Source organism: Lissotriton helveticus, chromosome 5_1 (assembly GCF_964261635.1).
Source record: "Lissotriton helveticus chromosome 5_1, aLisHel1.1, whole genome shotgun sequence".
Taxonomy (NCBI): Eukaryota; Metazoa; Chordata; class Amphibia; order Caudata; family Salamandridae; genus Lissotriton; species Lissotriton helveticus.
Window position 1 is genome coordinate 79,749,728 of NC_136065.1, and position 25,089 is coordinate 79,774,816.

The 25,089-nt window shown below is 46.2% G+C and overlaps 1 pseudogene; it reads right to left on the reverse strand.

Moving 5' to 3' along the window:
- LOC144752394 (zinc-binding protein A33 pseudogene) lies at window positions 1-24,844 on the reverse strand (annotated as a pseudogene).
- Between the last annotated feature and the right edge of the window lie 245 nt (window positions 24,845-25,089).

Below are 25,089 nucleotides of genomic sequence, written 5' to 3' on the forward strand. Positions count from 1 at the left end.
TCACACCAGCCTCAGCTCCGCTCCTCTCCAGAGCCAGAAGTAGGGGAAGAGCCTCTGTGTGAAGGGGGCCTGCGGGAAGGAGTAGAGAAGCTCCATGGAGTCAGCATTGTACAGGGACAGCCGCCCCCCCTCGTAGTCCAGATACACCCCCAGCTTCAGGGGCTTCTCACGAGGGGACAGAGGGGTCTGAGGGGAGGTGAGAGCCTTGTACTGACCCTTCGACCCCAGCACAGCCCAGGCTCCCCCCTCAGGTGAGCATGTGAAGCCTGCCTTCCTGTCCACAGACTCTGCTGCGACCCCCACATTCCACCCTCCCTCCTCCTGCAGCAGCTGCACCTCCCAGTAATGTCTGCCGGAGGTGAACCCCTCGCTCCCCAGCACACAGGGGTAGAGGTTGGTGAATCTCTTGGGGGTGTCCGGCAGGGGCTGTGCTGTGCCCGTGTATCTCACTCGTCTCCCCCCCTCAGACAGGAGGAGCAGAGGATGAGCCGTGTCAGGATCCAGAGTCACCATCACTGCAGAGAAGAGATTCACAATTAGAGATTTAATGACACAAAGAAAGGCTGTAATAACTGCTTCTGTTTTACATATGATTAATTTACACCACATCTGGAATGAGCACACAGCGCTAGAGAGCGCAGCACTAGACTGCTCACTACACTAAAGCGCACAGCACTAGACTGCTCACTACACTAAAGCGCACAGAGCTAGACTGCTCACTACACTAAAGCGCACAGAGCTAGACTGCTCACTACACTAAAGGGCAAGGCACTAGACTGCTCACTACACTAAAGCGCGCACTAGACTGCTCACTACACTAAAGCACGCAGAGCTAGACTGCTCACTACACTAAAGCGCACAGAGCTAGACTGCTCACAGAGGTACTAAAAGGGTACTGCACAAGGCAGTACACTGCACTGGATGGTACAGTGTGACAAAGCTACTCCAAGGCATACAGTACTAGTCAGTACACTGCGTTACCTGGCACAGAGTAACCCGAGCTACTCCAGGGTACCCACTTCTAATCAGTAAACTGCACTGGATGGTACTGAGAGATAAAGCTATTGGAAGGTACACTGTACTAGTCAGTACACTGCATTAGATGGCCAAGAATGAAATACACACTCCAAGGTCTACAGTACTACCCATTACACTGCCTTCGATGGTAGTATATAATATATGGTACAGAGTAGGAGAGCTACTAGAAGGTATACAGTACTAGACAGTACAGTACATTCAAGGGTACAGAGTGACAGATCTACTCGAAGGTGTACTGTACTAGTCAGAACACTGCATTGGATGATAGAGTAAGAGAGCTACTAAAAGGTGTACTGTACTAGTCCATACACTGCATAACAATGTTAGAGTGACAGAGCGATTAGAAGGTAAACTGTTGTAGTCAGTACATTAAATTAGATGGCACAGAGTGACAGAGCTAATCCAAGGTGTTCCGTACTAGTCAGTGCTTTATAATATATGGTACAGAGTAGGAGAGCTACTAGAAGGTATACAGTACTAGTCAGTACAGTGCATTAGATGGCAAAGAGTCACAGAGCTACTCCAAAGGTATGGTGCAGAGTAGTAGAGCTACGAGAAGGTATACAATACTAGTCAGTGCACTGTATTAGATGGTAATGAGTGACACGAGTGATACGAGGACGCACCGCAATCCCAGGAGCGGATCGGAGAGGCTCAGCTCCTGTGAGCCTCCGGCCCATGCTCCGGTCTGGGTGCATTGCTAGAGCTCAGAGCTTGTACCAGCCTGCGCTGGCATCCCCACGGCTCCGCTCCGAAGAGGAAGTTGCCTGTGCGGTCCCAGCGGCCCCTTGGCAGAGAGGTCTCAGCAGAAGGGCTCCAGCAGCAAGACACTGGCGTGGGCAGCAGTAGCGGTAGTGTGGCCCTGCGTGGGACATTTACCAAGCTCAGGCTCGCTCCGCTCAGCATCAGCCCCTTTGCAGCTGGGATATTCAGTCTAAGTCAAGAAGTGTGGCTGGTGAACCGGCGAGGACACAGGGGCAACAAGAAAGTAGTGACACTGGAAGCAACTAGAGCTGGGGATTATACTTAAGAACCCAGGAGGCAGGTGGTTGCAGGCAGTGGCAAACAAAGGCCCACTCACCCCCTGTGGTGCAGGGGGAACCTGGGCTGCAAGGGGCTCCCTCAGCACAGTACTCAGGCCTGAGAGCTCCAGATTAAATCCAGAACGGGGCCCCACCATGTACCTTGCATCGGGCCCCCTCAACTTTCGTTACGCCACTGGTTGCAGGTATGGCCAGTGCTGCGGTAATCTCCAAGAGGCGCGAGAGCGGCTGGTACAAGGCCGGTGCCGCATTCTCCTTCGGATGTCCGCACCTGTAGCTGACCGTCCAACACTCCAGTGCCCCGGTGAACAAAAAACCCTCCCACTAATAGCCTTGCTGGGGCAAAGACTTGTGTCTGACTTTACGTGTTGAAGTAACCATCTTGTGGTTATGTGGGGTGCGCAGTGTAATCTTTAAGTCCCTGACAGCGCATAAAGTGGAAAACCCGCAAAGGATATTATATTTACTGCGTTAATTTAGATACTCAGTATAGCGAGGTTGATAGGCCCACTATGCTCTCAGGAAGAACAGGAGGGGAGCCAATAACTGCTCGGAGTAGACAAAAGTGTTCCAATTGGTTGATATTAAAAAAATATGAAACCCACGCAAGCAGAGGCTAGAACAGAACAAGAAGGGGGGTACCTTTTATGGTTTACTTTTGTGAAACCGAATAAACTTTATTTGATTGATTAATTGATTGAGTGAACAATTATAGCAGAGGTTCAAACTACCAGCAAAATAGTACAGGGGGAAATGGAGACGAAATTTGTTTTTTTAAAGAATCCAGTGACTGCTTTACTTACATATCACGAGGCAAGTAGATTACAAAGCCCGCTACGTGCATTTTAACCTGGTTTTTCCGAAATCACACCCAAAACTCTGAAGATATGTTTAAAATCAGTTACCTCCGCAGAAATTAAAACTAAAAAACCTGCCTTCCAGTGGGAGGACTTGGCAAAAAGGAGCTTCCAAGCCATGGAGAGAAGGTAAAGTCAGGTGTTCAGCTCATTGAAAAGTCATAATGAGTTAGAGATTTTGCAGTCTGAGCTGGATACAGTTCCTGAGGGACTGGGTCTTAATTCCAATGGCCACTGGCAGCTAAATGTGTAATAGAGCCAAACACTATCCTGACAAATGGCACGGATAGACAAGTGATAGTTGAGGTGCACCAACCATTTAATTCCAACGATAACAGCTTTAAGCCTCAACTTTCAGGCTTGGACAGCAAGGATCCTGTCCAGGGAACAAAACAGTAAATTACCAATGGTATTTCTCTAATAGGGCTGTCGAATTCCATTTGAGTTCTGGAGGAAGACTCAATTTGATGAGACCTTTCCAAAGGCAAAGCCTGTGTTGATACAGGGAGAAGGAATACCCCTGGCTGGCTCCCCCTTATCACTGACTCCAGACATCTCCCTACAAGCTGAAGTACTGGACCGCCACTCCCCTTGTTGCGGACGAAACGACAATACGTGGGATATTTTGCCTAGTTAATTTCAAACTATCATCGAAGCCTTAACATACCAGTCTAGTAAGTCAGACATCTAGGTGGACTTATTCAATACAAAAGCTCTGTACATTCCAGAGGGCACAAGTTGACACACAATATGTTTCTGCTTGTGTCTGCAGTCCAGTTTTAGATAAACTGGCATCACTCCCAAGATTTGTAGAATCTGTTTTGGACGACATTAAGCTGCAGTTAAAGACATCTCCATGAACAGTGGATGTTACCACACCAACCAATTCCGACAATTGTGCTCCAAATAATAAAGTTCCTTGCCAAAATAACAACACAATTAGGAAAGGTTACAGTGGAGCCGAGTGAAGTAATTTCGGAACAGCGGTGTAGTGGAGCCGAAAGGTCGTTAACTAGAAGGTGCCACATGAGAACGGAAATCTGTGGTGTCCCTCTGCTTTGTCCATCTCACAAAACTAGTATAGATCTCCGAGACGTTAAACACCTAGCCAGAGGTATTTCAGACCACTTTCCGATTTGGGTCAAGAGGGTACTTGGCCAGGCATGGGTGGGAGGCATCACCTCCATTAACCCATGGCATCTTCGAAACCCTAAAATCCGAAAAGCACTGTCACTAGCTATCAACTCATACTTCCTTGAAAATGATGGAACAGTAGATTCTTCTCAGACCCTTTGTGAAGCCTTCAAATCCGTAATTCGGGGTCAAGCGCTATCACTCATATCTGGTGCCAAAAAAGAGAGACAGAAGAAGATTGTTGACCTGAGGTAGAACTAGGCAGGTTAAAAAACGACTTAGAGGACTAGGTCATACCGGCAAAACTTCACACACTGCATCTCAAACAAGATGAATATAAAGCTCTAGTGACAGACAGGGCCAAGTGCTTCGGGAGGGAAAAACTGGGAAGAATATACAAACTGGGAGACAAGGCAGGGACACTGATCGCTTGGCTTGACAGGAAGGAGTTGGCAGAAGGACTGGTGCCCGAACTAATAGGTGCTGATGCAAAATCCATTACCAACCATCAAGCCATCGCAAATCAATTTGCCACCCAATACCAGGTCTACGCCTCCAGCTCATCCCACACAGAGGAAGAAGCGCAGAACCTGCTGTGAGACATTAGACTTCCAACCCTGTCAACAGATGACCGCCACTTCCTAGACAGTGCCTTAACTAAGGATGAAATTGCACAGGCCATTAGAGCTTTGCACTCCTGGGAAGCCCTGGGCCCAATTGGTCTGCCAATCGAGCTCTACAAACTTAAACCAGACAAATTAGCTCTATATCTAAAAGCCATGTTCGATGAAAGTAAAGAGTTGGGAATGCTACCGCAAGACCGGAGGCTAGCCACATTAGTCACTCTCCCTAAAGAGGGTCGACCCAAAACAGTTTGCACCTCATACAGACCAATCTCCCTGCTAAATGCTGAACCTAAAATCCTGGCCAGACTCCTGGCAAACCCCCTGATCAAGGTGATTGGGGGACCTGTCCATCCTGATCAGTCAGGTTTTAAGCCGCACCGCAACACCGTGTTGAACCTGCGCAGACTATGTGGTGTTCTGGGCAGAGTAGCCACTATTCACGAAGATGCCCTTGTGATGTCACTAGACGCCACCATGGCATTTGACACCATTGAGTGGCCTTACCTGTTTGCTGTACTCACAGAACTAGGTTTTGGCCCTGAATTTATTCGTTGGATGCAGATCTTGTATTCAGAACCCAACGCACAGGTTGTGGTCAACAACAAGAAATCAGCCCCATTCCTACTAAGCCGGGAAACTCGGCAGGGGTGCCCCCTCTCTCCCCTCCTCTTTGCCCTGGCCATTGAACAACTGGCGGCATAGGTTCGTCAAGACCCAATGATTAGAGGCCTGTACTGGTTCCCTGGGTGGGAGGACCGTATCTCCCTTTATGCCGATGACATCCTTTTATACCTTGCATCTCCGAAGAAATCGTTAGTGTGTGTCTTCGATATCATGGCAATATTTGGTAGATATTCCGGATTCTCCATCAACTGGAAAAAATTCCCTATTCATGTCCTAGTGGGAGACATGCTAAATATACCAAAGAACCTCTAATCTGACCTTTCAAGATTTTAATCAGTGTATTGGATGCGCAGGAACCCCACTGTTTGGAGGCGATACAGAACAACGCTAAGGAAGCACGCATTGCTGTTGGGACTACTTTTTTTGATGACCGACGAGTTACAACGAACCCGCATCGGATACGCAATTTGAAAATACAAAGTAGCCACAGAGAACTACTAAATTGTCCCAATAAGAGAAGAAAAATAAACGCAAAAGTCCTAATAATCTTCAGAGAGGGGATACACCATTTGGTAACTATTTGAAACTGCCGTTATTACATACAAGATGGGTCATCCTTGACTACAGAATCTTAAGAATATTCCAAGATAGAACGAATATATGAAGAACCACAATTTTTATTTGTTTGTACTTGTCGGCCCTGATGAAGGTGGTAGAATCTAGTTGTCACCGAAACGTACGTAGGCCTTCTACAAACATCTGAGAACTCCACCAAAGAGGACCTTCAGAATAAGGATTAACACCACAAAAAACATATGGGATTGATGCCATGTGAAATAATTCATGTTTGTCATATAGGGTACTTGTTTCTTAGACGGTTTGATATCTCTTGTTAGTATTTCTTGCACAGTATGAGAGTATGTATGTATGCAAAGCATGAATGGAGAGATAGGTTTGAGTGAGTGAGTGATTATGTTGATACTGTTTAGACCTTTATAAATGTGTAATGGGGGTATTTAATCTTTTGTCTGAAAAGTTTTCTTCTCTATTGTTGAAAAATTAATTGTAAATTATTGTCATCTTACTTTTAACAAATAAGTCTAAAAATATATAAATATATAAAAAAATCCTCTGAATTTATGAAAAATGAAAAAATAATAAATCAATATGATAAATAAACAGAATTCAAATGAAAACCAATTGTTGTGTTGAAATTTTGATATGTGTGCAGTAACTCTAAAAAGTAGATTTTTGAGTCATATCCACTGATAAAAATCTTGAAGGTCAGATTAGAGGTTCTTTGGTATATTTAGCATGTCTTCCTTCCCCCTCCTCTAGACCTCAAAATATATTGGGGGTAACCTTAGTTTGATAATATTGTCCTAATGGGAGACCCTCCTCTTACGCCGGGCAATTGCCCGATTCCAGTTAATACTGTGGGCTTTAAATATCTGGGTATTTATATTACACTGGATCCCAAACGTCGCTATACCCAAAACCGTCTCCCGCCTTTGGAAAGGCTTAAGCGAGACATAGCCACTTGGAAAACCCTCCCACTGTCACTGTTTGGCAAAGCGGCCCTTTTCAAGATGATGTCACTGCCCCGCTTCCTTTACGTCTTACAGAACGCCATGGATTCAGTCCCAGTGGGATATTTTAGAGAGGTCGAGAGCCTGCAGAGAGACCTGCTGTGTGATGGGAAGCCTCGCATCGCTCTGACTAAACTCACACTTAACTGGTATGATGGGGGGGGGGGAAATCAGCCTCCCAGATATTAAGAAATATTATGGGGCGGCACGCCTCGTAGCCATTAATCAGGGCACCTTTGGTCAATTTGATGACCCTGGCTATGCCATGGACAGATGGATTCTCCCGGGTGGGAATTTCAATCAGGGAATATATTCCAAGCCTAAACGATACCCCCTTACAGGTCCAACTAATCACTCTGTCCACATCTGGTCCACGGTGAACAAAAATCTGGGAGAAATGGTTGCGAGATGACCTTGAATTAGACAACGAGGATTGGCAGGAGGCGGTGTCCTCACCTAGAGTTGTGGCCATTTCAGCTAGGCTTAGGCTAGTACAACCGAAAATCCTACACAGAGTCTACATCACAGGGCCCACTCTAGTCCGGATGGGTAGATCCGACTCGGGTGATTGTTGGAGGGGGTGTGGATGAGAAGAGTCATTTTTCCACATGCTATGGGAATGTGAATATATCCAAACTTACTGGTGCAAGATCCACGAAGTACTGAGTGTGGTGCTCTCAATTGTCCTTTACCCTGAAGCAAGGCGATGCCTCTTAAATATTTGGGAGCCTACCAACCTACATGTTTGTCATACGCAATGGGCCACGCTTGGACTTATGGTGGAAAAAAGGAATAGAGCACAAAAGTGAGGGGCGCTGCAGGCAACTGAAGTAAACACTTGGAAAGACGATCTAGACTGGTGCATGTACAGAGAAAAGACAGCCTTCACAACTCGTGGCTGCCCTAAGAAATGGTCCAGGGTGTGGGAGCCCTGGAATGCCTACAGAGGACATATCTGTACCCTCCCCCCCACGATTACACTTTACCCTGACGATCCGCCAACCCCATAATCTGTACTCATTGTGCACCTACACTATCTGTTACTCATCACTACCATTGCCGAATGCACTGTACTTGCTTCCTCTGTAATGTCTTTTATATCTTAAAAACACAGAAAAGGTGGGTTTGCTTCAATTGACCCGCACATCTACTGACCTTCAAAGTCCGAAACACAATTCATTTCTTGTACGCCACTTGTTAAGGGGTACTTATCAATGGTGTTTTACACCCACCCACTGGGGTGTTAATCAAGCTATTGATCCAAAGGATATATACACTACAACCGAGCACACCTAATCATTATTTCTATTATCCAATTATAGCATGTAATACATATCACCTAGAGAATCCTTTCTCATTGTCATACAGATCTCAACAGTCCTTAGTCCAATTTCCTGAGAATCCACTTAAAAAAAAGGGCTCAAGTCATACTTCACAATCAGGTCCTGTGTACTTTATTTCAAATAGAAAAGTGTTGGCATGAACAGCAGCCGACGCGCGTTTCGCCCGCAGGGCTTTTTCAAGGCTGCAGAGAAATACATATACAGTACATTTTTTAGGGATATTGTCCACAGTGTCACTGTCTATTTTACAAACATATATTTATAATTGTAACAACCCCTTCATGCGTGCATTCAACCTACACATGATTATAGACAACTTTTGATGTTTTTGTGCTGACATCATCGCCATATAATTGTTTGATTTAATTATTGTCAAACAATGCGTCATATGCAAAAAATTCCTAGTATTGTTAGTAAAGTGAACCCTAGGCCACACACAGGAAATCATCCAGGTGTAACACCCCCATTGTGAAACACTCATCAATCACTATTGTACGTGAAAACACAGAGGACATAAAAACCACAAAGAAAGAAAAAAACAGTTTCATCCTATGTGATAGTGTGAAAAGATGTAGATACCCGTCACCCCATGCATAATAAACTTTAGGTGAATAATCTCTACTTCTCACCTAAATGATGGAGTTTTATATCAAGGATTGTAATTTGTAATTCTCCTGTATAATTCAATGTATTGTTGATCAATTTTCTCATAAAAATATCAGTTTCTAAAAAGAACAGAATAAACAGATTCAATTATCTGTTATATATGGAAAAATCTACATGTTGGTGCTTTGGCACCTCCTGTCTCTACCATTATGTAATAAAAACCCGCTCATGGTTGTTAGATTCAGCATGTTCTGTTATTAGCTCAGAGGTCATTATTTCAAAACACCTTAAGTTAAAGCGCAGGTCATTCGGTCATAATCAGGTGAGCATACATATTAAAAACCTCGTGATAGGTGTATTCTAATATTTCACAACCTTACCCCACAAGGAAGCGACTTTATATTGTCATGGTTGAACGAAGTCTCGCATGTATATAATGAATATGCTACTTACCAGTATGCATCTGTTCTTGGCATGTAGGGCTGCTAACTTTCATATCTATAGCATAGATCGCCGCCTAGTGTTGGGTCCGGATGATTGCACATTGTTGTCCTGGAAGAGTCTTCGAAGTATCACGAGATAGGTGGCTCCTCCCCTGGACTACAGTGCGCATGGGCATCGACTCCATCCCCAGATTGTTTTTAGCCATTGTGGCAAAGATGGAGTGTTATAGTGTAAGTGATGTCCATGCTAATGATTGAATGCAAGAAAAGTCTGCAGCCGCTACGGGCGCCGGGGAGGAGGGTGGGCGATATGAATGTTATCAGCCCTACATGCCAAGAACAGATGCGTACTGGTAAGTAGCATATTCAGTTCGAGGCATGTAGGCTGCTAAATTCATATCTATAGCATAGAATACATAGCAGTCCCTCCATTAACGGCGGCCGCCCGTGCCAGGTGCAGAAGTCTGAAAAAGTGTTTTAAGAACAGCCTGTCCTACAGCTGCCTGCTGTTTGGAATGCACATCCACACAGTAATGTTTGGTAAACGTATGTGGTGTAGACCATGTGGCTGCTCTACAGATGTCTTCCAAAGGAATGTTACCTAGGAATGCCATGGAGGCCCCCAACTTGCGGGTGGAGTGGGCTCTGGGGGGGACCGTTAAAGTGCGCTTAGCTTTCTGATAGAAAATCAGAATACACTTAACGATCCATCTGGCTATTCCTGCTTTGGAAATGGGGTTGCCTTTGTGCTGGGCTGAGAAGGCAACAAAGAGTTGCTGTGTCTCTCTAAAAGGTTGTGTTCTGTCAATATAGTACATTAATGCCCTTTTGACGTCCAGCGTATGGAGCATTCTTTCTGCTACTGTTTCTGGGTTTGGAAAGAATGCGGGCAGTTCAATGGTTTGATTGACATGAAACTGCGACACCACCTTAGGAAGAAACTTGGGGTTAGTGCGGAGCACCACCCTGTTGCAATGAATTTGTATAAATGGCTCTTGGATTGTGAGCGCTTGTAGCTCACTAACACGTCTTAAAGACGTGATGACAATGAGAAAAGCTACTTTCCATGTGAGGAATTGAATCTCACATGAATGTAGAGGCTCAATAGGTGGACCCATCAACCTGGTGAGGACCACGTTGAGATTCCATACCGGAGCGGGTGGGGTCCTGGGAGGAATGACCCGCTTCAGCCCTTCTAGAAAAGCTTTAATGGCAGGCACCCTGAAAACAGAGAGATGCTGCCTGTTTTGAAGATAAGCTGCTATGGCGGATAAGTGTATCCGAATGGAGGCATATGCTAGATTGCATTTGTAAAGATGTCACAAATAGCAGATGATGTTAGGAATGGATGCATCTAGCGGGTTGATATTGTGTTCTGTACAGTAAATGACAAACCGCTTCCATTTTGCTGCATAGCAAGCTCTGGTAGTGGGCTTTCTTGCCTCCCGGATGATGTCCATGCATTCAGGAGGCAAATTAAGGTAGCCAAACTCTAAGACCTCAGGAGCCAGATCGCCAGATTGAGCTGTTGCGGATCTGGATGCTGAATGTCGCCATGGTTCTGCGTCAAGAGCCTGGGTGCGAGGCGCAGCCTTTGATGCGGTACCACGGAGAGTTCTAGAAACGTGGTGTACCATGGTTAGCGTGCCCACGTTGGAGCAACCAGGATGAGAGTCATCGAGTGTTGCTTTAGCTTTCGTGCCACCAGCGGTATGAGAGGTGCTGGGGGAAAAGCGTACGCAAATCTGCCTGACCAGTTCATCCATATCGCATTGCCCTGCGACTGTGGGTGAGGGAACCTGGCGGCAAAGCTTTGGCATTTTGCGTTTTCCCTTGTGGCAAACAGGTCCATCTCTGGATGACCCCACTGCTGGAAGTACGGGCGGAGTACTGATGGATGTATCTCCCACTCGTGCATCTGGTGGCTGTACCTGCTGAGCAGATCTGCCATCTGATTGTCCTTGCCCGGGAGGTATTCCGCCATGAGGAAGATGTTCCTCTGAATGGCCCACTTCCACATGCCCTGAGCCAGATGAGACAGCTGTGGAGAGTGTGTACCTCCCTGCTTTTGTATGTAGTACATGGCCGTCATGTTGTCCGTCCGGATCAACACGACCTTGTTGCACAGATGTACTTTGCAGGACTTGAGTGCCATGAAGATTGCCATCAGTTCTAGGTAGTTGATGTGCATCTTTTTCTGTTGCGTTGTCCATAGTCCCTGCACTGTGTAGTGGATCACATGAGCCCCCCATCCCTGGAGAGATGCGTCCGTCGTCATGACAATTTGTGGCATAGGCTCTTGGAACGGTCGGCCCTTGCAAAGGTTGTATGGAGTCCACCAATGCAGAGAGCTGTATGTCCGACCGGTCACCAACACTAGGTCTTTCAACTGGCCATGAGCCTGAGTCCACTGACGTGCCAGGCATTCCTGGAGCGGATGCATATGCAACCTGGCGTGCGGGACTATAAAGATGCAGGAGGCCATCATGCCTATCAACTGCATGAACACTCTCGCTGGGAGGGAGTGTTGCGGTCTGAACCTTTGGATTAGCGACTGGATGTTGTCGATCCGTGCTTGGTTCGGCTGAGCTGTGGAAGTCAGAGTATTTATTGTCGCGCCCAAATACTGCCGCACATGGGCTGGCAGGAGGTGCGACTTCGGATAGTTCAGTGAAAACCCCAGACCGTGAAGAAGGTGAATGGTGTGAGACATGTCTGCGGCGCACTGTCGCTCCAACTTGGCTTGAACGAGCCAGTCGTCTAGGTAAGGGTAGACATGTATGTTTTGTCTCCTGAGGTGCGCTGCTACCGTCGCCAGACATTTGGTGAACACTCTGGGGGCAGTGGTCACTCCGCAGGGGAGAACCTTGAACTGGTAATAACTGTCTTGTATGGTGAACCTGAGATACTTTCTGTGTGAAGGATGGAGTGGTATGTGGAAATAAGCATCCTTGAGGTCCAAGGTTGCGAGGAAGCCTCCCTGGTTTAGTAATGGAAGAACCTGTTGCAGTGTTAACATGTGGAAGTGTTCTGAAAGAATGTACTGGTTCAGAGGCCTGAGGTCCAGAATCGGTCTGAGTGAGCCGTCCTTCTTTGGGATTAAGAAGTACAGGGAATACACCCCTGTGCCTTCTTCCTCCACCGGCACGTGCTCTATCGCGCCTTTTTGCAGCATTACAAGAACTTCCTGCTGCAATAAGTGCAAGTGCTCGGCTGACATAGGACGTTGTTTTGGGGGAATGTAGGGTGGAGTGGACGTTAGCTCCAAACAATAGCCGAACTGGATAAGTTTCCGTACCCACCTGTCTGTGGTGATGGACTGCCAGACAGGGAGGAACTGTTGGAGTCTCCCCCCGACAGGTGTTGGATGGTCGGGGGGCAGTGACAGGAAGTCACTGTTTGTTGGAGGCAGAGGAACGGGAGCTGTTGTTGCCTCTTCCTCTGCCTTTGGCGCTGTTTCCCCGGTTCCCTCCTCTACCTTGCTTGGGGTACGAGGATTGCGCCCCACCCTTGTTGAATGGCGTCTGCTGTGCCAAGTGTCCTCTGGTAACACCTCGATTGCCTGAGCGACGAAAAGTGTTCCCTTGGAAGTGCTGAGACTGGAGAGCACCCATGGATTAGGCCGTCTCAGTATCTTGTTTGATTTTTTCGAGGGTGGTGTCCACCTCTGGGCCAAATAACCGGTCTGGATTAACAGGCTGGTTAAGGATAGTTGTCTGGATCTCCGGCTTGAACCCTGAAATGCGGAGCCATGCTTGACGCCTCAGCATTACACTAGTGTTTATCGCCCTCGCTGCCGTGTCTGCAACGTCGAGCGCACATTTTATCGCAGCGTTGGAGATGAGCTTGCCCTCCTGTATAAGCATCTCAGCTCCCTCCTTAAACTGGTCTGGAAGGTGTTGCAGCAGTTGTTCTAGGGTGTCGTAGTGCGCCCTATCGTATCTGGCCAGCAGAGCCTGTGTGTTTGATATGCGCCAGATGTTTGCTGCCTGAGCTGCCACCCTTTTCCCCGATGCCTCCAGCACTTTGGACTCTTTATCCGGGGGAGGAGCTTCACCCGTTGTTTGAGAGTTTGCCCTCTTGCGGGCATTAGAGACCACCAAAGAGTCTAAGGGCAACTGGCCCCGGATGTAGGTTGGGTCGCCAGGTGCCGGTCTGTATTTTTTCTCTATCCTGGGGTTGACAACCCTCGCTCTGGTGGGTTCCTTGAAAATGTCTGTGGCATGCTTAAGGACCCCCTTCAGCATAGGAAGAGTTTTCACAGTTTTTTCTGCAGCAGAGAAAGTGTCTAATAAAAAGTCATCTTCCACTGGGTCAGCATGCATCTCCACTTTATGATTTGTAGCTGCCCTTTCAATCAAGGCATTAAATTCCGCAGAGTCTTCGGTGGGAGACGTTTTCACCATAAACCTGAGGGTCCTGGACAACTTGCTGATCCCCTTGATCACCAGTGTCCATCCAGGAGTCCTGCTGCTCATCAGTGTCTGTGTTTGCAGGAAAGTTATACTCCTCATCTTGTTCACCCGTATCTCCATCTGAGCAAGTGGGTGAAGGTGTTGCACTTCTCCTAGGTTGTGGAGGAATTTGTTCAACCAGCACTGGAGTCTCTGGTGCTGGTCTTTTCCGCTTGAGAGGAATTACAAACGACTCCAGAGGCTGTGATGTAATTTTCCTCTTGTATAGCGTGGGTTTCCTGTGTCGGCGTCCATGAAATGCGCCGACTGCTCCTCCAGTAGAGGTTGTCGAGGACCGAAACTGGCGCTCGAGTGAGTTTGGGTCGAAACTGCGGAGTCCTTGGTCACCAAGCGTGGTGCAAAGGCTTTCGGCGCCACCTTAGGCGGTAGAGTGTAGAGGATCGGCATCAAAGTCTTTTTCGGTGGGGCCAGCTGTTGGGATGCTGAAGGTGTGTTCGGCTCCGACGCCGACGCCTTGTCCCGTATCCGCTTGAGGGAGTCCGAGACCTGCTTCGTAAATGAAGCGGATAGTTTCGTCGACCCGAGTGATGACCTCGGTCCACCTCCAGGGGAAGACCCGAGCGTCGAAGATGTCTGTTTGGCCGCTGTAGGCGCAGACGTTTCCTCGACCACTGCGCTTCTTTCACCGACCACGGCCGCAGGCGCGACGCCGACTTCTTCGGATCGGCAGCCTTTGCTTTTTGCTTTGGGACTCCAGACTTCTGCTCGGTGCCTTTCGCCGACTTCGTCTCGACGTCCCGTTTGCCCTTTGGATCGGTAGCTCTGCTGTAGGCTCGACAGTCTTCTTCGACTTCGACTCGACCACCTTGCTCGACACCCGCTCGAGGACCTCCTTCGAGCTTGGTTCCTTGACCACTTTTGACACCTTTGCCGGGTCGATAGCCTTACAAGGCTTCGAGGTGTCCGAAGACGACGGCGTCGATGGCGGAGCAGACGTCTTCGGTGTCGATGGCGTGTCGGCCATCTTTGTTTTCGTCGATACCGATGTTGGGAGTTTCAGTTTCGATTTCTGTAATGGCAGCTCCGCTGAGGTGTCTGTAGCCGGGCCGGAAGGCGGGGCCGTGGATCGAGGTGTAAGGTCGTGGGTAAGGCCGCGTGGCGATCCCGTGACCTGAGCCATTGTGAGAGTACGAACGGGGCATAGCTCATCCTCCGAGCTATCTTCCACGGCCCCATATACTTCTTCGTAGTCCCCTACCTCATCGACGTTTTCTTCTAGGTCTGGGCCCACGACGTCTGCCTCGGATTCGGGCTGGACCTCCGCCGATGAAGGTGAAATTTGCAGTTGAAGTACTTGTTCTTCTGCTTCGGGGTCTTCGAAGATGTCGACCGGCGCCGGGGCCGACCGCTGTGCCTCGAGGCGCGCCACACGCCGAAGCTTGAGAGTCTTCTTCGACCTGAATTTCGAACAGGCCATACAGTTGGCCTCGTTGTGGTCCGGCGACAGGCACTTGTTACACACAGGGTGTACGTCGATGTGTGGGTACTTCGAGCCACACACGAGGCAGTGCTTGAACGGACTCCGTTCCATGCCGTCGAAGTCTTGCTGCGTCGACAGGGCCTCGATGACCGAAGAGTCACCCGACTCCTCAGATATCCAACTCGACGAGTTGGAGTATACACGAGACCGAACGCGAACAATACCGACGGGATAAACGAAGGCCTTTTGGCCTTGAAAGAGTGTTTTTAAATCGATTCCGAACAGGAGACGTCTAAATCACATCCGAACCCAATGGCGGAAAAAAACAATCTGGGGATGGAGTCAATGCCCATGCGCACTGTAGTCCAGGGGAGGAGCCACCTATCTCGTGATACTTCGAAGACTCTTCCAGGACAACAATGTGCAATCATCCGGACCCAACACTAGGCGGCGATCTATGCTATAGATATGAATTTAGCAGCCCACATGCCTCGAACCTATCGTTATCTGCAGTCACATATGATCCAAGGGTGTATCCCACTCGTTCTACGGACCTTGATAAGTCCAAATGCCTATTATGTTGAAAAGAAAACGGGGGAAACAAAGGCAAACGCTGTATATTAAGAGCTGCCCGACATTCATAAACTTCTCTACCCCAGTATGTCTCTACGCGTAGTGAAGTGGATTCTTAGGAAATTGGACTAAGGACTTGTTGAGATCTGTGTGACAATGAGAAAGGATTCTCTTGGTGAAATGTATTACATGCTATAATTGGATAATAGAAATAATGATCGGGTGTGCTCGGATGTAGTGTATATAACATTTGGGGCTAGATGTAGGTAATTGCAAATTACCGATTCGAAAATACCGAATTTTACCGATTCGGTTTTTTCGAATCGGTAATTGCAATGTAGATAAAAAAATCGATAAAAATTACCGATTCGTTAAGATTCCGTAATTACAGAATCGGTATTTACCGATTCGGTAATTGCCATTCATTCCTATGGGCCTTGAGGCGGCAGATACTCACAGCGATCAAAACGGACCACAGTTGAATAAATAGTGACATGATAAGCAAACCCTTATTACAATTAGATCCAACCTTACTACTGGAAGTTTCCCCACTATTGGAAAATAAGAGTCTTAAAGCAGCAAAGTTAGAGCAGAAGCAAGAACTAGGAGGAAAAAAAGGCTCACAAGTGGTGAAGCGGTTTCTCAAAAAGAAATCAGGCTTCCACGGCTGTCCTTCAGGTAAAAAAGAATGAGAGATCTTAGGGCGACTGGTCTGCAAGGAGGTTGCATCTCAGAGGTACTAGAAGAGTACTGTACTAGTCAGTACACTCTATTAGATGGCACAGAGTGACAGAGCTATTTCAAAGTTATACAGAGAAGGGGAGCTACTATAAGGTATACAGTATTAGTCAGTACAATGCATTAGATGGTACAGAGTAAGAGTTATTTGAAGGTATACTGTACTAGTCAGTACAATGCATTGAATAGCTAAGAGTAAGATAGCTACTAGTAGGTATACTGTACTAGTAGGAACACAGCATTAGATGATGACGAGTGACAGAGCTACTCCAAAGGTATAAAGTTGAAGCCAGTAATCTGCAATAGATGGCAAACTACACCAAGGTATACAGTACTACTCAGTACACTGCACTAGATGGTACAGAGTGAGAGAGCCACTCCAAGGAGTACAGTAATACCCAGTACAGTGCATTAGATTGTACAGAAAACAGAATTAATCCAAGACATGCTGTACTAGTTAGTACTGTATATTAAATGACACAGAGTGAGAGAGCTACTAGAAGGTATACAGTACTAGTCAGTACAATGCATTAGATGCTACTGAGTGACCGAGCTACTGGAAGGTATACCGTACCAGTCATATACTACACTGCATTGTAGATGGATGCACTACATCAGTGTAGATATATGCGCCAGGTCAGTGTCGGTGCATGTGCTAGGCCAGTGTAGGCGCGTGCCCTAAGTAAATGTAGGTGTGTGCAGTAGGTCAGTGTAGGTGCATGCACAAGGTCAGTGTAGGTGCATGCGCTGGGTCAGGGTAGAAGCATCTGTTCAGTCACTGTTGGAGCTAGAACTCTGGAACACAGAATGTGTTATGCAGTAAATACCAAATTCTGAGGTACAATTCCATGCCATCCCATATTATACCATGATCCCTCCCCACATCACATCACACCATCCCATCATAACGTTCCATACTATACCGCCATAACATACCATTCCATAAAATTCCATACCACACCATCTAATTGCATCTAATCCCTTCCCACCCCATACCATACCACCTGAACATTCCATGAGATACCATTCCATAGCACACCTCACCAATCCATGCCATTCCATTGAATGCAAATTACCAATTAATAACATCCCATCCTATTCCAAACCACACCATCCCATCATACCATATTATACCATGATCCCAACCCATAGCACACCACACCATCCCATCCAATCATAACGTTACAAACCATACAATTCCATACCATACACACTATCCCATACCATACGAACATAACATTCCATACCATACCACACAAAACCATACCATCCCATACCACACGCGATTCATGAACAGTAACATACAGAGCTAATCGTCACAATGATATTTACCTTTATAAATCTTCACCATCTCTGGGCTCTGAATCTTCACATTATTACACCTGTAATAACACACACATCATCTTTTAATTAAAGAACAATGACAGCTACGGGAACAGAGGATGAACATCACATAAGACTTGTATTCAAAATAATAATCAGTATTAAGAGCAGCGCCTGCGGACTAGAGCTCAGTGTGAGTTACTGTTCATATACAACAATCAAAGCTCGAACGAAGTTTAAAAGTACCTTTAATATCTTGTGAGAGGATGTGGGTGTTCTATGGCAGATAGCTCAGTGAGACCAGCGTGCGTCGTGTGATGCTATGGAGTGCCTCGGCGTGGGTCTTCTAGGAGTGGCCGTTAGCTCAGTGAGAGGGGGGCTGACTCACAGGTTACATCTGCTCCTGGTGGAGTTTCGTGTATGTAATTGATAAATACCTTCTTAACTGAGGTCCTTGTGCATTCCTGCCAGGACCCACAACACAACACTGCCACACCCAACCCCTGCCAGTGTAAACCGTGTCACCATCATCTACAACCAAGATGTTGGGTTGCCTTAGTGGGATATATAAGACAGATTTGAACCCACAAACCTTAGTAATGAAAGATTTGTTGCAAAACAAAGATTTCCCTTATCTTACGGAACAGCAGATTTTAGGCTATAGGGGAAGTATCACAGAGGGAGAGATAAGGGAACAGATTGGAGGCTCAGTAATGGGAAAGCAACAGGCCAGACAGGATCACATCTGAATTCTGTAAAAAATTGTTAAACACTTTGGTCCCTTTCTGGGTATCTTATTTTAATGAGAGCTCTCTGGAGAGCTGTTACATTCCACCCACCTGGTATGAGGCAACTGTAGTTATGATCCTTAAGCCGGGTAAAGATGCTAGGTTAGCAGATTCCTAAACACCTATATCGTTGTCGAACTGTGATTACAAAATGATCACAGGACTCTTGGCTAAGAGGTTGTCAGATATCATTTAAACCATTTCGACCAAAAGGGGTGTGTGCCTGACAGACAGCTGTATGAATTAGCCCATTGAGTTATCAATGCAAATTATATGGTCGAGGCCTTTAATCACCTGTTAACAATCACAAGAATTAATGCTGCTAAAGCATTTGATAGGGTTAATTGGGTCGGTCTTTGGGAGGTATTGAGATATTATGGTTTCAGCAGCAATGTTACTGGATTTGTACAAATGTAATAGAAGGTGCCGGTAGCCAAGATTTTGGTTTATGGCAAACTTACAGCTTCTTTTCAGGTATCCAGGGGAACTAGGCAGAGGTGTCCTTTGTCGCCAATTCTGTTTAGTCTATATATTGAGCCTTTTTCCTAGATGACAGGATTAGACCATTCTTCCCTATGAAGCTGCAGGGTTACCACCCAGAATAGCACTGTATGCTGATGGAATAGTTTTGTATTCATTGCAACCAGAGATCTCTGTTCCACAGCTTGAGATGCATGCCGGAGATTCTGGGAGTCTGTCAGGATATCTAATCAATAAGGGAAAGACAGGGATTATGACATGGGCTAAAGTGATGGTAGGGCATCAAACTGGAAACCAGATTAGGTATCTAAAGATCATGGTAACCAAGAGTTTGAAGGAAATACCGGATGTAACCCTAACTAAGGTATGCCATTGTTAATATGGAAAAAAAATCAATGCTGATATGAGAAACAATGCATTCATTTATGAGAACAAAATGGTGTCCTTTTTAATGAATTTGCCCATTGTGAACTCCACATCAACCTGACTCGCAAATACGTAGTCAGGCAAGAACTGAGACCTAGGCCTGAGGTTATTGATTCACAGGTCACAGGTGGGGTGGCATGTACCCGGACGACAAATGCATGGACAGGAAACTGTAGATCAATCCCACAGATAGGAGCAGCGACACTACAATGGTCAAGGGAGATTGGCCCCATTAAAGTAAGCATGGCCGGAGATTGGCTCCAATAAAGCACACATGGCTGGAGGGGGTACGTGTGCTTCTAAAGCACCATAAAGTCAGATGCCACATTAGTTAGGAACATATGGCCAATCAGAACACAGCAATCACGTGCTCTTCATGCCAGACATCTGGACACGTTACCCACTGGCCACATTGTGTCCATGCAAGGTCGAGGCCCACCTGTATTATCCATTAAAACTAATTTATGACTCTAGAGGCAGCAACTTATATTCCTCACCATACAAGGATCGGCAGAAAAAATGTTCTGCCAATAATGAACTTTATATAAGACTGCTACAGATTGATCGAAATTTGACCCTGTGCCTGTAACTATACTTCCGCCCGCTATGTTGAATCAAACTAACTGAACCTGTTTTGCCAAACACCTCTTGTCTCTATTTTTCAACGATCTTTCTCGTTCAAACCACACCGGGATATAGATAATCTCCTTCAAAGGTGGGAAAATCTGCTGGTTCTTCCTAAGGTAATTATCTTGTTTGAAACTAAACCACTTCCTTTCCCCAAAAACATTTGCCGAAATCGCAAGGGAGGGTCGGAAGCCCTATATGCGCATCCAGGGGAGCCAGGATCTCATGAATGAAGCCCCGGAGGAGACTGAAGCAAGGGAGGGTCAGAAGCTTTATATGGGCATCCAGGAGAGCCAGGATCTCATGAAACAAGATCTGGAAGAGACTGAAGTGAGGGGGGCTAGCTCTGCCGGATTTTCAAGCCTTTTGTTATGCTTTCCAGTTCAAGAATTCCCGGCTCTTGGCTGGAGAGCTAGATAATTCTTACATGAGTCAATTGTATAGAGCTACGAAGAAGCATTTAGGCCTGAATACGTTTTTTGTTTAAGTTTGGGGACCCAAAGTTTTTAAACAAGTTAAGTTGAAGGTACTCTTAACAGCCCTGAGGGTGTGGGTATTCATTTGGAAAATTCTCGGGATAGAGTACTATACGGACCTGGCACAAATTTATGGGTCTCCTGGAACCCCGGAGTAGCTTAAAGATAAACTTAGTTATCCTCTCCAGCATGGCAACTTTTCCAGCTGGGGAGAATTCAGGAAGGATGATGCCCTCATCACATAACAAGAGATATCTGATATCTGAGCAGCTATTTTCTAGGTGGTCATCCCAAAAGTTGTCGGAGGTGAGCGGTTCGGTGCAGGAGGACTTCCTCAAGCGGGTGAGAGCTAAGCAACAATCTAACAAAGAGGTTTCCTAGTGGTTTGATATTTATTTCCGCAACACACGAGAAAATGGGAGTTCTATCCCTGCACTGGGAAAAGGATCTTCCAGAGCTGGCAACAGAGCAATTATGTTTAGTGTCTTTAAATCTGTTCTACACTCTGGTCAAACCAGCACCACTTAAAAAGATTCATTTGTTGACTCTCCATAGAGCTTTGTGGTAAATAAATAAATAATACCTCTCTTTTTGACTAGATATAACAATAACAGATAGCTCAATAAATAAGAGTCAAGATTCGAGGTAGTAGGAGTTTGCAGGTTTAATACAGAATAAAGGACAGGAACAGGACAACCTGCACAGGACTAGGATGGGATGAGCGCGCTAGCTCTTTAATAACAGTGCACAAGTATATATACTTAAACAATTGCATTACAGTACATACAATAGGTGGAGCAGTGGGTGGGGTGAGTAACAGTCGCGAAAGATAAGGATGAAAGTAGGTGTAACAGGAGGCGTGGACATAGACATGTGATGTAAGCGTAACACAATATGTCATGAATGGGGCGGAAACATGGAGGGGGCTACCTAAGGAGCCGGGACCTCTAACCTACTGGTGCGCGCAAACTGACAATGACGTGTTACTAGGAGAAGCTGGGGGCTATGACTTCTGCGCTAGAGGGAGAGACTGAAGTCTGGAGAGTCAGAGCGACATGTACCTAAACACTATCTAGTATCTGATGTTTAGAGAACATGTTGATAGAATCCAAAAGTTATCAGGGTAAAGGCTAACAGATTCTAAGACTGGTGCATGAATTATTCTACATGTAGTGCGTGTTGAGGAATATTAAATGACCATTAATACAGTATTTCTCTTACATGGAGACGTAAAGGCTAGACCATGACGGAAACCATTGATGCGATTCAGTAGCTTAGGAATGCAGAGAAGGAGGGCTGGACTGATAACTAGAATCATAACATACTCTTGGCAGACTGGCAGGCAGAGCCAGGCCGAGCCGGGCACTGTGAGGCAGGAAGTAAGTGAAGGGTCAGGAATAAAGGTGGGGGCTGTATCGCTCCTCAGCGAGGGCTCAGGAGACAGGAGCTGAATCTGGTGTCCGGGCCCTTTTGAGGCCTAGAAACGGGGACTTTTCAATGAAATAACGTGCACACTGTGAAACGTGGCAACGTAACTTTACATAGGCCTAATACTCGTTGTATTCACGAGAACTGGAAACTGGCATACTAGAGATGGACACAACTATGATTGCGTCTTTAATCAATGATGGGGAATACATATGCATATTGATCATGCACACATAACATAAGATGGGGAACACGTAGGGACACAGAACATGGCAAAATTTGCTTTTCCACATTCCCTCCTTGTCACTACGTTTCCATCAGGAAACATCAATATTCATGATACCATCTATCATTTCATACAGTATCATTTGCTCGTCTCTAATTGTCTTGGAACGGGATTTAGGACGGGACTTGGGACTAGGAATACAAGAGGTAGCACAAATGCCGCAAATCGCAGGGCCACATTGTATACAGAGGCAGCAACTGAATATGATCGCTACTGCAATACCTAGAAATGACAATACTTTCCATCCCCAGGCAGAAATTATACTCCAGAACCAACCGGACCATGTCCAGGTGCCTGGATTTTGGTGTAACAGATGGGCAATTTTATGGAGTCTGGTTATAGCTGAATAAACAGACGGCGCGTTATTAGGAATGAAAATGCAGCAACTAGATCCGATGACTCTACATGCTCCTCCTCTATCGGCCAGTATGACGTCAAGAACGAGACGATTCTGGAGCACGACAACTCTCATAGCAGATTGCTCTTCGGTTAGGTTACCTAGAGCAGAAGTAGATTCAGTCACTACTACTTCAAGGGTTCTGGTCAATCTACGTATCAGTTTACTATTCACGACAGTACCTAAGTAGGGGAAGAAACCTTTATTGAGATCTATATATTGTTCTAGAGCAGTTTCAGTATAATCGACAATCGGGAGGTCTCTCTTGTGTCTAGTATGTACTAGGTGGGAGTTCCTATGATAGTCAGGTGGAGCTAGGAAAACTGGTGGCAGTAGGAATGCAATGTAACAAGTTCCCTCCCAATCGAGGGGCAAACGAACATATGCGGTCTGACCACAAACAAAATAAGAATGACGTGAAGCTTTGAAAATAGATTTCCCACTGTCACTATACTTGACAATAGTAGTACAATCACTATGTCCTACATGTATGGAACCATTATTTCTGACACATAGTTCACCTTTGACTGGTAATACTGACATAGCAGGTAAGTCTGGAGTAGAATCAGACTGAACATTCAGGACCATGAAATTCGAAGAATAATTACCCAAATTATAAACTTCATTTTCTAGATCTAACCCTGTTCTGTGGGGAAGACCTTGCTTGTCTGGAAAACATGTACTGTTCAGGAAGGACATATCAGTTGAGGATGACGTTAACGTGGACCATGCTCCACATGAACCGTTATGTGAGAATGGATAAGGAAACAGTGGCAGAACTCCCTTCGGTGTCTGGAAAGGGGGGAGTCGACCACACACCCAACAATTAGTGGCATTGCTGGTCTGGTGTGAATAGTGTAGCATGCGGATGAATGAATTGTTTCGCATAGCAAGACGATAAGATAGTTCATGGGGAGGCAGATCACTAAACGTGTGCTCTACTGTAGCATTAGAAGACTTATTTACATGAGAAATTGGAAAACATAAATGAAATGCATAACTCGTGCAGGTAACCATGAGGCTGAAAAACAATAGAAAACTGAGGAAAACGATACATCGGATTGAGTTTTGACTAACTCTCTCACTATGGGGGTCTATTTCATACATGTCAGATACCTATTTAACCGTTTCACCTAGGGGAGGACTTAGACAATTAAACTAGCTGACTTATTTTACTAGACCTTAATTTCTTTTTATACTCCTGCTGCGGAGTTTCCTCTAACAGGGGAGGCTTGGTATCAATGTCATTTGCGGGACAGTCCTTAAGAATAGTATCTCGGCAGTCCTTAAAATCTTGGCAATCCTTGGAAAAGTTCTTGGAAACAGTTCGTGGTCGGAGTCCGTGAAATGTCTTTACATGCGACAGGTGGACCCACCCCTTCCTGCCTTCCAACTTGACGGCAGTACGGGTGGTCAAGAGAACCAACCTTGGCTCCTTCCAACGAGGCTCCAGCGGACTTGAACGATCAAAATTCCTGACGAGAACAAAAGAGCCTGGAAGGATCTCGTGTGGCTTGACTTCAGTATTGTCGGGAAATGCAGCGGCAACCTGTGAACGACAAGAGTGTAGGGCAGACATCAAGGAAGCTAGGTAATCTGTCAGCATATTACTTGAAACATCTGTAATACTTCGGGGTCTAGGTGTACCCCACATATTTGGGGGGCGGCCGAAAACGACCTCGTACGGGGACAGACCTGATCTGGAATGTGCGACCATGCGCATATAAAACAGAGCGACTGGCAGAGCTACTAACCAGTCTACACCTTTTTCTTGACAAACTTTGGCAATACGGATTTTCAAGGTTTGATTATGTCTCTCTACGAGACCGGCTGCTTCAGGATGGCGTATACAATGGAACTTCCACTGGTACCCTAACAAAAGGGAAACGTGTTTCATCAGTTCAGATGAGAATGGCTGGCCGTTATCAGAATATACGACCCTAGGGAGTCCATAGCGGGGGAAGAATTCACGAACCAACTGCTTGGCAGTGGTCGCGGCTGTGTAATCTGGGACTGGATATGCTTCTGTCCACCTGGACAAAGCGCATACAACTACAAGGACATACTTGAAACCTCGACATCGCTCCATCTGAATATAATCCATCTGGAGGACTTCAAAAGGGTGGTCAGGGGGCTGGAATCCACCTTGTTCCACCGGGACACTTTTACCTGGATTAAACTGGCAACATATCATACAGGTACGGACTTTCTGCTTAGCTGCAGCTCGTAAATGCTTGTTAAACCAAATGTTCTGGATACTGTCTAACATGGCTTTTTCTCCTAAGTGTGCTGGACTATGTGCGGTATTGATAATGACTTGAACCATTGAGTCGGGGAGAAACCATGTGG